This window comes from Bos indicus, chromosome 9 (genome assembly GCF_029378745.1).
Source record: "Bos indicus isolate NIAB-ARS_2022 breed Sahiwal x Tharparkar chromosome 9, NIAB-ARS_B.indTharparkar_mat_pri_1.0, whole genome shotgun sequence".
In the NCBI taxonomy this organism is placed as follows: domain Eukaryota; kingdom Metazoa; phylum Chordata; class Mammalia; order Artiodactyla; family Bovidae; genus Bos; species Bos indicus.
Window position 1 is genome coordinate 49326506 of NC_091768.1, and position 13972 is coordinate 49340477.

The window sequence follows — 13972 nt, forward strand, 5'->3', positions numbered from 1 at the left end:
AGCATGCTGCGATTCATGGGGTCGCAAAGAGTCGGACATGACTGCGCGACTGAACTGAACTGAAGAATAGTTTAAACTTCAGGAAAAACTGATCCTTAATGTAGTAATGTAATCAGGATTTCATTTTCCCATTTTTTTTCACTAGCTCACTTTTTAAGTGCTAGAAAGAGATAAAAGTTATCCCTGACATTCTATTCTGTTCTCTGTGGCTCAGTTCTGATAAGGGAAGAGAGGTTATTCTCATCTGTTTAATACAAGTATATTTGCTTTAATTGAGAAGGAAACGCATTCTGGATGAAACATTTTTCTCCAAATATTTCTTACCTCCTGATTTTTCAATTTAGGACTGAGTCACCTGAAATAAAAACTACATTTTACAGCTTCCCTTGCAACTAAGTAGGTCATGTGACTGTGAGTGACAAGCATACTTTCAGTTCCCAAAGGGATGTCGTTGGGTTCCTTCTCTTCCTTTGGGCTGCTACTTGGAATATGAGTAGGAGTCATCTTGCACTATTAAATGAGGACAACACCCTAGAAAGGGCAGAGTGATGAGAAGGTGCCTGCGTCCCTGGATGAAAACTGAGAAAGAAAGCTTAACAGTTTAGGATCACTCATGCATTCTGTACATGAGGTATCTATTTATTGTTGTTTAGTCCCTAAGTCATGTCTGACTCTTTGCGATCCTATGAACTGTAGCCCACCAGGCTCCTCTGTCCATGGCATCTCCCAGGCAAGAAAACTAGAGTTGGCTGCCATTTCCTTCTCTAGGGGATCTTCCTGACCCAGGGATCAAACCCATGTCTCCTGCATTGACAGCTGAATTCTCTACCACTGAACCACTTGGGTCTCATCATGCTGTGCTGTGTTTAGTTGCTTAATTGTGTCCAGCTCTTTGCGATCCCATGCACTGTAGCCTGCCAGGCTCCTCTGTTCATGGGGATTCTCCAGGCAAGAATATTGGAGTGAGTTGTCATGCGCTCCTCCAGGGGATCTTCCCAATCCAGGGATCAGACCCAGGTCTCTTGCATTGCAGGTGGATTTTTTTACCATCTGAGACACAGGGAAGCTCATTATATATAGCTTAACCAATTTCCTACCTTATCAATGGGAATAATCATAGAATGGTAACAGTTGGCACAGAATAAATCTTCCCTTCCCACACAGTGCTTTCAGGAATAAATATGCTTCAGCCCCAAATTTTGGCTGGATCATTGGCTTGCATGAAAAAAACAGACCTAGCTTCTGCTATCAAAACACTAATTAAAAATGATTAGTTTTGGAGCTAAATACCCCTAATCATTTTTCCCTAAAACATATACTCACACTTATCATGGGGTGTCTCTTGGCATTTGGGCAACCAATTGGATATCAAGTTAAAGTAGCCAATAAGAACTGTGTGAATAGTAGTTCTCATTACATATTTTTATAGTGACTGAATAGTGTTGCTTTTTAATATCTAACCTTGACTACATCCTTGAAATGGTGTTAACCCGGCATTTAGTAATATTTTATGAAAATTTAATGTATGTTATTATAAAGCAATTAAATATATTCATCTACCAAAGAATTCATAATTTTAAGGCTGCCAAAAGATGAATAACTTTCACTTTTTATATTCAAGTTTGAAATTTCTATAGCTATACATATCTCAGTGTGTCTATGTGTTAAGGTGCTTCAGTCATATCCGACTCTTTGTGACCCTATGGACTGTAGCCTGCCAGGCTCCTCTGTCCACAGCATTCCACAGGCAAGCATTCTGGAGTGAGTTGCCATGCCCTCCTCCAGGGCATCTTCCCAACCCAGGGATTGAAATCATGTCTCTTTTGTCTCCTGAATTGGCAGGCAGGTTCTTTACCACTAGGGCCACCTGGGAAGTCCACATATCTCAATACCTTAAATGTATTCCTATATATTCCAGGATTCTCTGTTGCTGCTGCTAAGTCACTTCAGTCGTGTCCGATTCTGTGCGATCCCATAGACGGCAGCCCACCAGGCTTCCCCGTCCCTGGGATTCTCCAGGCAAGAACACTGGAGTGGGTTGCCATTTCCTTCTCCAATGCATGAAAGTGAAAAGTGAAAGTGAAGTCAATCCTCTAGTTCTGGTCTATCTCACAGAAAAATGTCCTTCTACCAAAATTAAGTATAACCTCCCCCATGGTCTTCAGGGCATCTTTGTCTGCCTTCACCCAATTATCTCCTTCTTTGCTTATCTCTTTTTTGGAGGTTCCTTCCCTCCACCAATCCCTGCCTCTACTCTTCTATCTAAAAAACACACACAGACAAAAGTCTTTCTCAGACCCTAATATTTCTTCATGTATTGTGTTGACTTTTTAGGACAAAAATGATTATCATCAAAGTTTTTATTTTCTCACTTCTCATTTACTCACTTAGATTTGCTATATGATTCCATCTTTTTACTAAAAATGTTTCCAATTCATCAGTCTCCTAAATCTCCACAGACATTTACTCAGTGTATACTCCCCTTGACTTTGGAGTAGGAATTAACCTTGTTGATGACTTTTAAAAAATAATAATTTTATATGTCTTTGCTTATCACTTATCTCTTTCACCACTCTTCTTCTTTGCTAGCTCTCTTCTCCCTCTCAATATTGATATAATGGATACATTCTGAAATGACCCTTTTCCTGATAATAATTTTTTTTAATTTCCTTTAAGGAACTACCCCTGTCTACATTTTATCATGGCACCATTTCATTTACTACACCTTCACTTATTTTCAAATCCCTTATTTTACCAATGTAGGAGGTGTAAGAGATATGGGTCCCTGGGTTGGGAAGATCCCCTGGAGGAGGGCATGGCAACCCACTCCAGTATTCTTGCCTGGAGAATGCAATGGACAGAGGAGCCTGGCGGGCTACAATCCATTGGGTCTCAAAGAGTCAGACAGGATTGAAGTGACTTGGTACACATGCGTCATCTGTTCTATTGACTGCCCCGTCTAGCACTCCTCCCCCGCCCCAGCATTTTCTCCATTAAGACCTTGCTCCTTGAACCCTTCTTCTTGATCCCATCTACATGGCTTTCTCTCTAGGCTTGATGCACAGCCCTCTTCTGTGATTTTTTCTTTGCCTTTGTCTAGGAGTGATACACTTTTTCCAGAATTCCATGGTTTCCTCTTGGTTTTTGCCTTTATTTTGCTGGAATATATGGGAGATCACTTTCTAAAAGATCACACGGGGGGAAAGTATCCTGTAGTTCTGCATTCTTGCTGATCTGAAAATTACTTTTGCTCTTATAGTTCATTAATAATTTGAATGTGTACAGAGCTCTAGACTGAAAAATATCTGCCATTTAAATTTTGTCTTTTAGATCCAATGCTGCTGAAGAGGTCTCATATTTATTCCTTTGTTAGTAAAATGTCTTTTATGTTTAGAAATTTTGCAGGTTTATTATTAGTATTTTTAGTTTTTTTTTTTTTTCCCCTCTTTAAAAAAAAAAAGATCCTATTTACTCATTTATTTTTGACCTTGTCAGGTTGTAGTTGCAGCACATGGGCTTAGTTGCTCTATGGCATGTGGGATCTTAGGTGCCGGAGCAGGGATCAAACCCATATCCCCTGCATTGGAAGGCAGATTCTTAAGCACTGAACTACCAGGGAAGTCTCTCCTAGTTTTTATTCTTGATTTTTTTCTTCAGTTAAAAGAAATCTCTTTCTCTTCTACTGATTCAGGGTTAGTCAGTTGGATTGGCTTTCCACAACTCTTTAATTTTTCTCATATTTTCCGTTTATGTCTTTATATCTTATAGTCTAGATTTCCTTGATTTTTATCTCCAATACTTTCAATGAATTTTCTTATTTAAGTAGTCATGCTTTTAGTATTTCAGAACTCGATTTCATTCTTTGGTTGCTCTTTTTTTTCAGAGTACTTTGTATCTCACAGATCCAGTATATTCTGAAACTGGGGTACATAAAGTGGAGTGCTTTAAAAAAATGTTCTTTTTTTTTATTTCCTGAATTTTAACTGCTTCCTTAGGTATTAGTTACTGTATCTGTTTTTCTTTGTCTTTCTCTTTCACAATGTTGATTTTCCTGATTTCCCTTTTGATTCTTCATTGTATGTTCCTATATACAAACAGCTGGTCATTGATGTGGTTTTCCTTTGCTTTTAGAAAGTAGGGTTTCTTCTAGTTCTCTCTCTTGTGTGGAAATTCTGAATAATTAGCAAGGTTGAATAAGGAAGGGCCAGGGATACCAGATATCAAGCTTCACTTTCTGACTGCGAGGCAAGTAACTGGTTTTTCTGGACGGTGGCCCTGAATGCCAGAATGACAGTGGTTTTGCTCTGAGTTGTTAACATGAAAGTCCTCACATCTTCTCTGTAATTTGTACAATTAATTTGAAGGAGATTTTGGGGTCTTTTGGTTTTTCTTTTTGTCTGCTGGTAGATGTGTCTTTGCCTGCTCTCTGTGTGCATAGATGAGAGAAGGAAATGTGTGTGGTGTTGATTCAGTTGTACCATATTTAGAAGGTTATCTCCATTTTCAGCCCTTATTTTCAGTTCTGCCCTGTGCCATGCCTCCAACCAACTCTTCTGTAGCATCTTCACTATATTTTGTCAGGCAATGGCTTTGGGTGTTATTACTAGTAGCTCTGTGATCCAGGAAACTGTTGAAATTTCATTTAGTTTTCTCCCCTTTGCTACCTACTGTCCTCTCCTAACTTAAGCACATACATACAAACACTTATCTTTATTCTTTGGTTTTTCTACTTCTACATTTTTATTTCAGTAATGTCTAGGATAGACTAGCTAGCAGATTACATGCCAAGTCAATCATCTTGAACAGAAACCCAAGAATAACTCTATATTTTATAAGCACCTATTTTGCCATTTGGGTAAAACATATTGCAGAATCCTCCCTAGTTTGGTCACAGGACCATCTCTATAACATTCTTTTTTTAAAAAAAATTATTTATTTATTTATTTTGGCTGAGTTTTGTCTTCAGTGCTGTGGAGACTTTTCTCTAGTTGCAGAGAGTGGGGGCTACTCTCTGGTTGCAGTGCTTGGGCTTCTCATTGCAGTGGCTTTTCTTGTTGAGGGGCAGGGGTCTAGGGTACGCAGGCTTCAATAGTTGCTGCACTTGAGCTCAGAAGTTGCAGTTTCCAAGCTCTAGAGAACAGGCTGAATAGTGGTGGCTCACGGGCTTAGTTTCTATGAGCCATGTGGGATCTTCCCAAATTAGGGATCAAACCCATGTCTCCTGCATTGGCAGATGGATTGTTAACCACTGAACCACCAGGGAAGCCCTCTACAACAGTCTTATTTAAAGGGAAATAGAATTATTACCAGGGTAACGGGAGAAGCTCACATTTCTTTAGTTTTGGAACGATAACAAATTCATTTTATTAAGAAAGAGGACAAAAATGGAGTCTACATAGGCAACCAATAGTCTGCCACGGTAGTGATCCATTTTTCCTTCCCAACATAGTTCATCAAAAAGTTTAGGGAGGCTTATTTTAGAATTGAGTCTTTTCTTAATCAGTATTGCCCAGCAGCTAAGTGTCAGCTCCAGGTAGGGAGCCACACTGGGGTCCAACACAGATGGAATTTTAAGATCCAATGTCACAAACTGGAGTAAGGAGGACAGCTGGACACTGGACTGAGAACAGTAACAGCAAAAAGGCATATAAGGTAAGGCTGTGGGACACTGGTGAGCTGAACAGACTTACTGGTCTTACATATTGAGATACTAAGAGATTGACTGGCTGAAAATGAGTCTGCAGCTTATTAACCCATCCGGACAACCCAGGAGGTGACAAGGCTGAGAATGAAAGGCTAACATGCTAATATGATGGAACATAGACACGAGAGGGCTAAAAACACGAATGACTTTGTTGAGCTACTGAAAATATGTTGGAAACATCCCACCCTGAGATTTTACTTTTGAGACACTTTTGGAATAATTAAGGTAATTTTGGTTAAATTGCATAATTACATACATCACATATATAATTTTACATATATGGGTTCATTGTATTGTTGCTGTTTAGTCGCTAAGTTGTGTCTGACTCTTTTGCGACCCCATGGACTGAGGCCTGCCAGGCTCCTTTGTCCACGATATTCTCCATGAAAGAATGCTGGACTGGGTTGCCATTTACTTCTCCAGGAGATTTTCCCTGACCCAGGGATCAAACCCATGTCTCCTGCATTGGCAGGTGGATTATCTGCCGCTGAGCTACCAGGGAAGCCCCCATATGGGTTCATATTGTACATATATTGTTTTGAAAACTATTTACTCAGCTGTACATCTTAATATGTTTCCATATCAAACAATACAGATTTCACTTTATTTACAGATGTGCCATAATTTATTTAAATCAACCCTCTACTGAACAGTTTTTGGTATAATACATTTTTAAGTACAATGAGTTTTAATTGGTCTCCCAATCATCCATTAATTTTAACCCACTACACTCAATATTCGGAGAAGGCAATGGCAGCCCACTCCAGTGCTCTTGCCTGGAAAATCCCATGGATGGAGGAGCCTGGTAGGCTGCAGTCCATGGGGTCGCTAGGAGTCGGACACGACTGAGCGACTTCACTTTCACTTTTCACTTTCATGCATTCGAGCAGGAAATGGCAACCCACTCCAGTGTTCTTCCCTGGAGAATCCTAGGGACAGAGGAGCCTGGTGGGCTGCCGTCTACGGGGTCAAACAGAGTCGGACACGACTGACACGACTTACCAGCAGCAGCAGCATACTCAATATTGCCAAGATAATCTTACAATCCCATTTTGAAACTGCCAAATCCTGATTGCCAATAGAACTAAATCCCTTAAATTTAAAATTGAGTCTCTCTTTATAGACAGTTTTCTAGCTAGTTCTGACTTTATTCGTCACTATCTTCTAATAAGAACCTTCTATCATGGACAAACATTTTACTCACCAAAGAATGCGTCTGCACTCTTGTTTCCTTACCTTTGCTCAAGGTATATTTTATGGACAGTGTTCCTTCTCTTCATCAGGAATCTTTGTCATCAGACTATCTTTCCATTAATGTTTCAGAAAATTCCCCCAGGGACTATTAAGAATACAAAGACAGTTCTTAAAGTTCAATGAAGTATATTTCCTTCTAGATCAGGATTATCTAATAGAATAAGATGCAAGTAAATGATGCAAGTGACTCATGTAATTAAAAATTTTTCTAGTAAGTAGATTAAAAAGTAAAATTGAACAAGTGAAATTTAACTCAATTATCTACCAAATATTATTTCAACACATCATTAGTGAAAGAATTACGCTATTTTACGCTTTTTCTTTGTACTAAGTCTTTAAAATCTGATGTGTATTTCACACTTAACTGTATTTCTGAAATTGGACTAGCTACAAGTATGATAGTGAAAGTTGCTCAGTCCTGTCCCACTTTTTGCTACCCCATGGACTATACAGTCCATGGAATTCTCGGGGCCAGAATGCTGGAGTGGGAAGCCGTTCTCTTCTCCAGGGGATCTTCCCAACCCAGGGATCGAACCCAGGTCTCCTGCATTGCAAGTGGAGTCTTTACCAACTGAGCCATCAGGAAAGCCCAAGAATACTAGAGTGGGTAGCCTATCCCTTCTTCAGGGGATCTTCCTGACCTAGGAATTGAACTGTGGTCTCTTGCATTGCAGGCAGATTCTTTTACACCTGAGCTACCAGGAAAGCGCATTACAAGTATACAAATTTATATTTGGCTAGTGGCTACCCTACTGGACAGGGCAATTCTAAACACAGTCTATTTTCAATTTCCTTCTTATCCCTTAAGTCTCTGAAACTGTGATGAGAACAATGTCATGTGAACTCCTAAAACTTATTGCTACCACCTCGCTTTATCATCTGGCCTTCCTTGCATTTTTTACCTTTTGATGCATTTGTTTCACAGCTAACTTGTAAATTCTAAGGCTGGAACCATGAACTGATTGACTTTTCAGGTTGTAAACATCTTTAACAAAACCATCAACTAATTCTTCTCTTGATGCCTGGCTCTCCTGTACCTAGGTCCTGTTAAGTAAACCTTCACAATCTACTTAAAAGTCAAATCCAGTGGTCAAGGCAACCATGTAACCTAAAGCAGACACCTTCTCTGGTGAGTGCCAGAAGGGAATCTTCTCAGGATCTGAAATCTGTTTCTCTCAACTCTGCATCTCTTGAGACCACATGAACCAAATCTATGTCACATGACAAGTTTTTACATATTTGGAGACAGTCCCAGTAGCTTTTGTTCTTCTATGAGAATCTTCCCAAGTTCAGATAATACTTCATTTGTCATGGTTTTGAGAATTCGTCATCATTTTGCTCTTCTTTTAAATAGTTCCAGCATCTTTGAGGTCTTCTTGAGGTATTTGATCTAGAACTGAAGAGCAGAACCCCAGAAGTAATAGTTGGGCCAGTTAAATGTATAATTGGATCATTACTGGCAGCCTCCATAAAACACGGTTCTATGAGGCATCAAGACACATTCCTTACAAGAGTGTGTTTGGAAGAGAAAGAAGGAGCCACAACACATTATTAGCTCATACCACCTTTGCGTGCTCGGCTTTTTTAGTCTAGAATCGTACACACATGCGAAGAGCTGACTCATTTGAAAAGACCCTGATGCTGGGAAAGATTGAGGGCAGGAGGAGAAGGGGACGACAGAGGATGAGATGGTTGGATGGCATCACCGACTCAATGGACTTGACTTTGGGTGGACTCCGGGAGTTGGTGATGGACAGGGAAGCCTGGCGTGCTGCGGTTCATGGGGACGCAAAGAGTCGGACACGACTGAGCAACTGAACTGAACTGTACACACATACTTGAGGTTAGTTTTTCTTAACCTCTTCCTGATTTGCAACTGAGCCAGGTAATCTCCAGGCATTTTGTTTTTGGTGGGGTTCGTCAGACAAAAGGACCAACTAGAAGACATAACTTTGAGAAAACTAAACTGAGACTCAGAAAGCTTAAGGAAGGCGGAACTTGAGAGCAAGGAGTCATGTATAAAGTGACCAGTGGCCAGGGTTGCTGGCTGGTGATGACAATGGCAGTTAACTTGGTTCTTCGCTCATACTCAGGACTCCTCTCTTATTTATTTGTAATAAGCATTATTTCCTCCAGGTCTTCGTCCGACACGACTGAGCGACTGAACTGAGTCTCCAGGTCTTCGCCTTAGAAATGGGCGAGAAGATAAGGCCGATCCAAGTATAATAACTGCAAAGAAAGACGCTCAGGTAATTTGGAGGTGGCCGGAGAGGCGTGGTGACGGCAACCTGCTGCTGCTGCTAAGTCGCTTCAGTCGTGTCAGACTCTGTGCGACCCCATAGACCGCAGCCCACCAGGCTCCCCCGTCCCTGGGATTCTCCAGGCAAGAATACTGGAGTGGGTTACCATTTGCTTCTCCAATGCATGAAAGTGAAAAGTGAAAGTGAAGTCGCTCAGTCGTGTCCGACTCCTAGCGACCCCATGGACTGCAGCCTACCAGGCTCCTCCGTCCATGGATTTTCCAGGCAAGAGTACTGGAGTGGGTTGCCATTGACCTACACACCCGGAATCCCAGGATTCCTTCAGCTCCACCCCGCCCGCACGCGTGCCCGCCCAAGAGCCCGCCCTCGCAGTTGGCGGGGTCGGGATCCGAGCTCCGCGGGCAGGAGGCGGGGCGGCGGCGCGCGCGCGCGGGCGGGGTGGAGCTGAAGGAGCCGACGTGCGACGTTGGCGCCGCTGCCGGCGGGTGACGTGTAGGCCCGCGTCTCCTCCGCCCCCTCCCTGCTTGCCGGGTCTGTGGGTCTGTCCCCTGGTCGAGCCGTCTTCGTGGACCCTGCCCCAGGACTGGGAGGGATCCGGCTAGGCCGGCGTGGAGTGCGGACGAGGACGCGGCGGGGAAGTTGTCCTCTGGCCTTCTCTGCCCTGCCCTCTGCCCCCCACCCGGCGTGGGAAGTAAAGATCAAACCGAAAGGGAGGGAGACAGGAGCTGGCAGAGTGATGGGAAGCTCTTGAAGCGGGGCCGAAGGTGAGGATGGGGACCTGGGAGGAGAAGGGGAGCTGCGGCCCGGGGAAGCCGGCGGGAGGCGGGGCCAGGGCGCCCCAGGTGCGATTGTCTTTCGGCCCCGGAGGCGAGCCCGGACCTGTCATTCCTCTCTGGGCCTGAGACTTTTCCGTGGTCTCGGATAGTCTCGTCCTGCTCAGGAAATTTGTAGGGTGGGGGTGGGGATCAAAACATGAACACGGCCACATGTTGCCAAGGTGTTAGGCCACAAGGCGAAGACCAGATGCGTGCTTTTTTCCCCTGTGCGTGAGTAGTTTGTTTTCATTAGTTTTCTTTTTTCTTTGCAAAAATGTAATAACTTTTTCATTTTCTTTACGTGGACTTCGGAGAGAAATCAACTTACCAGTATTTTTTACTTTCACACTGAACAGTAAATAAACTGGATAGGGAGTGGACCATGGTGAATTGTGGGTGAATTTAGCAATCGAGGAATCTAGAATGTTATTTTGAAGAAAGTGTGTTGTATGTGCGAGCATGCTGCGATGTTGTGGGTACGTGGGCAGTTTTTTTATTTTAAATAGGCTTCTTATCACACACTAACTTGTTCACTGATTGCAGTGTGCTCATGTATTTGCTCTCTGGTTTAAAAGAAACGTCATTTTAGCGCTAGCTAAAAGTTTAATACGAATGGCATGACATGTGCAGTTCAAACTAGTAATCTCATTTTCTTTCTTTCCCTAAGTAAAATTAGACTTGAGTAGCTGTTGTCTCCATCACCACATTTCATGTTTCATAGACTGAAATCATCTTTCCGACTTTTCAAAATGTTCTTAAAAGTTGAGGATTCAGCTTTTGATTCCAGTCTGGATTGTGCTCCTGTTCATATATCTTTTATTTTTAATCGTGGTTATAATAATATTCTTGCATAAGAAAAATGCTCTTTAGAGATGCCAGTTAAGTGTAAGCTAAACAGTGTTATTGGAGTGAATTGGGGCTTCCCTGGTGGCTCAGACGGTAAAGCATCTGCCTGCAATGCGGGAGACCTGGGTTCAATCCCTGGGTCGGGAAGATCCCCTGGAGCAGGAAATGGCAACCCACTCCAGTACTGTTGCCTGGAAAATTCCATGAATGGAGGAGCCTGGTGGGCTACAGTCCATGGGGTGGCAGAGTCGGACACGACTAGGCGACTTCACTTATTTTCTTTCTTTAATTTTTCATGGCTTATCATTGTGATCCCTGCTGTATAATTTTAGTTTTCTTTCATTCATCATTCACTTATTTATGTCTTTCTATGTGCCAGGCACTATGCTAGGCCTAGGCAGTCAAGAGAGACAGGATGTCTGTACTTAGGAAACTTTCTATAGTCCTTCCTCCTTCTAATAGAGAATCTTGATTAGGGTTCCTCCTCATGCCACGGATATCTAGTTGACAAAAGCAAGGCTTTTTGCAAGAAAAAGTTACTGTCAGTGTTTATATATAAAGTGGCATTGAAAGAGGAGCAGATCATTTTACTTGAACAGCATGACTTGTTTTGTTTTTGATCAAAAAGATAGTATGCATGCTTGTGTTTTGCCGGTTAAGAGGAGTAAGTTTTCTTTTGGACAAGTTGACTTAATTATAAAATTCAGAATTAGAAGTCAGTTTATACCTGAAAAATAAAACTTAAACATTAAAAATGTTTTTAAAGTAATTTTTCCAGTTTTTACGTTGGTCTGTTGGTCTATGTGTTAATTTAAACTTGTAATTCATTAGAGTAATTCATAGTAGTTCTATGCACAGAGCATTTTCATCAGAAATATGTATAATACTTGTTGACTGAAGTGAATTTATTGTCCAATAATACCTTCCATGGGGCAGTAGTTAACATAAGCCCTTTTAGTACAGAATAGTCTTGATGTGTTGTTAATGTTCAGTCAGTAAGTTGTTTACCATTCTTTTGTGACCCCGTGGACTGCAGCGTGTCAGACTTCACTGTCTTGATGTAATGTGGCACAGTTTTCAACTTTGAGCAGATGTCTACCTGAAACTGAAATTGTAGCAAACACATTTATGGAAAGAAAAAGTGCTTAATTACCAAGGAAGAGAGAATAAAATATTTGGGTTTGCTCAGTTGTGTTCTGTTCTTTGTGACCCCCATGCAATGTTGTCTGCCAGGCTCCTGTGTCCATGGAATTTTCTAGGCAAGAATACTGAAGTGGGTTGCCATTTCCTACCCAGGGTTGAACCTGTGTCTTCTGTATTGGCAGGTGGATTCTCTACCATTGAGCTACCTGGGAGTATATGATTAATAATTATCCAAAGGCAGACTTTACGTGTCTATCTCCTACATTATACTCTAAAGTTACTTAAAATAGTTACTTATTTCTTTTGCCTGGTATAATATCTGGCACATGGTTGACAGACCCATGTAAATATTCATTCATTCAATATGTACCATCTCATTTGAGTATTTTGTGGTTAGATGAGCAAGTGAATATTTTTGAGTGAGTTTGTCTACTGTTTGTTCATTTTCCTGCTGTGTTGGCTTATAATAATGTCTTATAGACATATTTATATTTCTGAAACTCTATGTGTTTCAGAGTTAGTGCAGTTAAACTTGTTTGAGTATTATGGTTTAATCAGATTATTCAGCCTGAAAGGGGCATAAAACAATCATTTTGTAACCCTCTTTATTTTATTGATCAGAAAATTGATACCTTGAGAAGTTAACTGGTTTTCTGCCATCAAACAAATTGGCCTCTGAACTAATTTACCTCTATTTTTATTCTGTTTCTTCCCACTGCATTCTACTTCTAAGAAATTGTTATTTGAGTAGAATAACCCTTGGGGATCTTTGTAAATTAGATTCCCATTTTGTCTTCCTGGTGTTGGAGTCTGGGGTTAGTTTTTCTCCATTTCTGTGATTTCCTCTTCAAGGAGAATCCATAGGAATTGCATTTGTTATCAAAGGTTTGAACTGACATGGAAAATAAGGGTGGGAATTTGGGAAGATACATAATTTAAAAATGTAATATGTAAGAAATTTTCAGGTAATAATAAAATTCTTGGGATATGTTTTAATAAGATAACTGGGAAGAAATATTTATATTTGAAGAAGAAAAAGTTCACAGCTACTTATTTAATGACTAAACCAGAGATTGTCAAACTACTAAATCATAATTTTGGGAAGTGGTGTCTGGAAATGTCTATTTTCAAGTGAATTCCCAATGATTCCAGTGCAACCAATTCATATTGTTGAAGGACTTCATATTAAAGCATATGAATTCAAGAGCCTCTTAATTGTAGATAATATCTATTAAACCAGAACTTCAAAAGAAGGAAGGTAATTTTATCTTAGGATTGTGGAGTAGTTAGAGAGGCAGTTGATAATGTTTTCCAGCATTTTCAAAGACTTGCCAGGTTAATTTCAAATGAAGTGAGTGACCAGCAAGTTCCTCAGTTGTGTGTAGCTAAGAAATGTGGCATATGAATTTGATAAAGGAAAACTACATTTCATTTCAAGGGAGGAAATTCTTGTTTACTGATGAGACAACTTGGGTTTGCCAAAAAATTCTTGAAAGTGCATAAAGTGTTCAACAGGCTAATCAAATGTAACAATATAAAAATGGTAAATTCTACTCTTATTTATAAATACAAATAGATACAGCTTCATCTTGATTTAAGAGATTTAATTATAAAATTCTACATAAATAATTTATAAGAAATTAATGTGAAGGGCAGGTCACAGTTTGCAAAAGTGATTTCAGTGCACCTTTTTCTAGTGCACATGCCTTTTCTAAAATGTTCAGTTCGGTCGCTCAGTCGTGTCCGACTCTTTGTGACCCCATGAACCGCAGCATGCCAGGCCTCCCTGTCCACCTACCATCTTACTTGGGTTTCTCTCACCTTGGATGTGGGATATCTCTTTGTGGCTGCTCCAATAAAGTGCAGTCGCTGCTCCTTACCTTGGACGTGGGGTAGCTCCTCTCAGGCGCCGCCCCTGACCTCAGGCGTGGGGTGGCTCTTGCTTTAAG

At 41.0% G+C, this 13972-nt stretch overlaps 1 protein-coding gene across 1 annotated transcript in view; it reads left to right on the top strand.

Moving 5' to 3' along the window:
* The first annotated feature begins 9673 nt into the window (after positions 1–9673).
* The window catches only part of ASCC3 (activating signal cointegrator 1 complex subunit 3), a 336073-nt gene continuing 331774 nt past the window's right edge, over positions 9674–13972 (top strand). The window contains exon 1 of the mRNA XM_019967310.2: positions 9674–9983. The gene's annotated coding sequence lies outside the window, so the exon portion shown is untranslated. The remainder of the gene's footprint in view (positions 9984–13972) is intronic.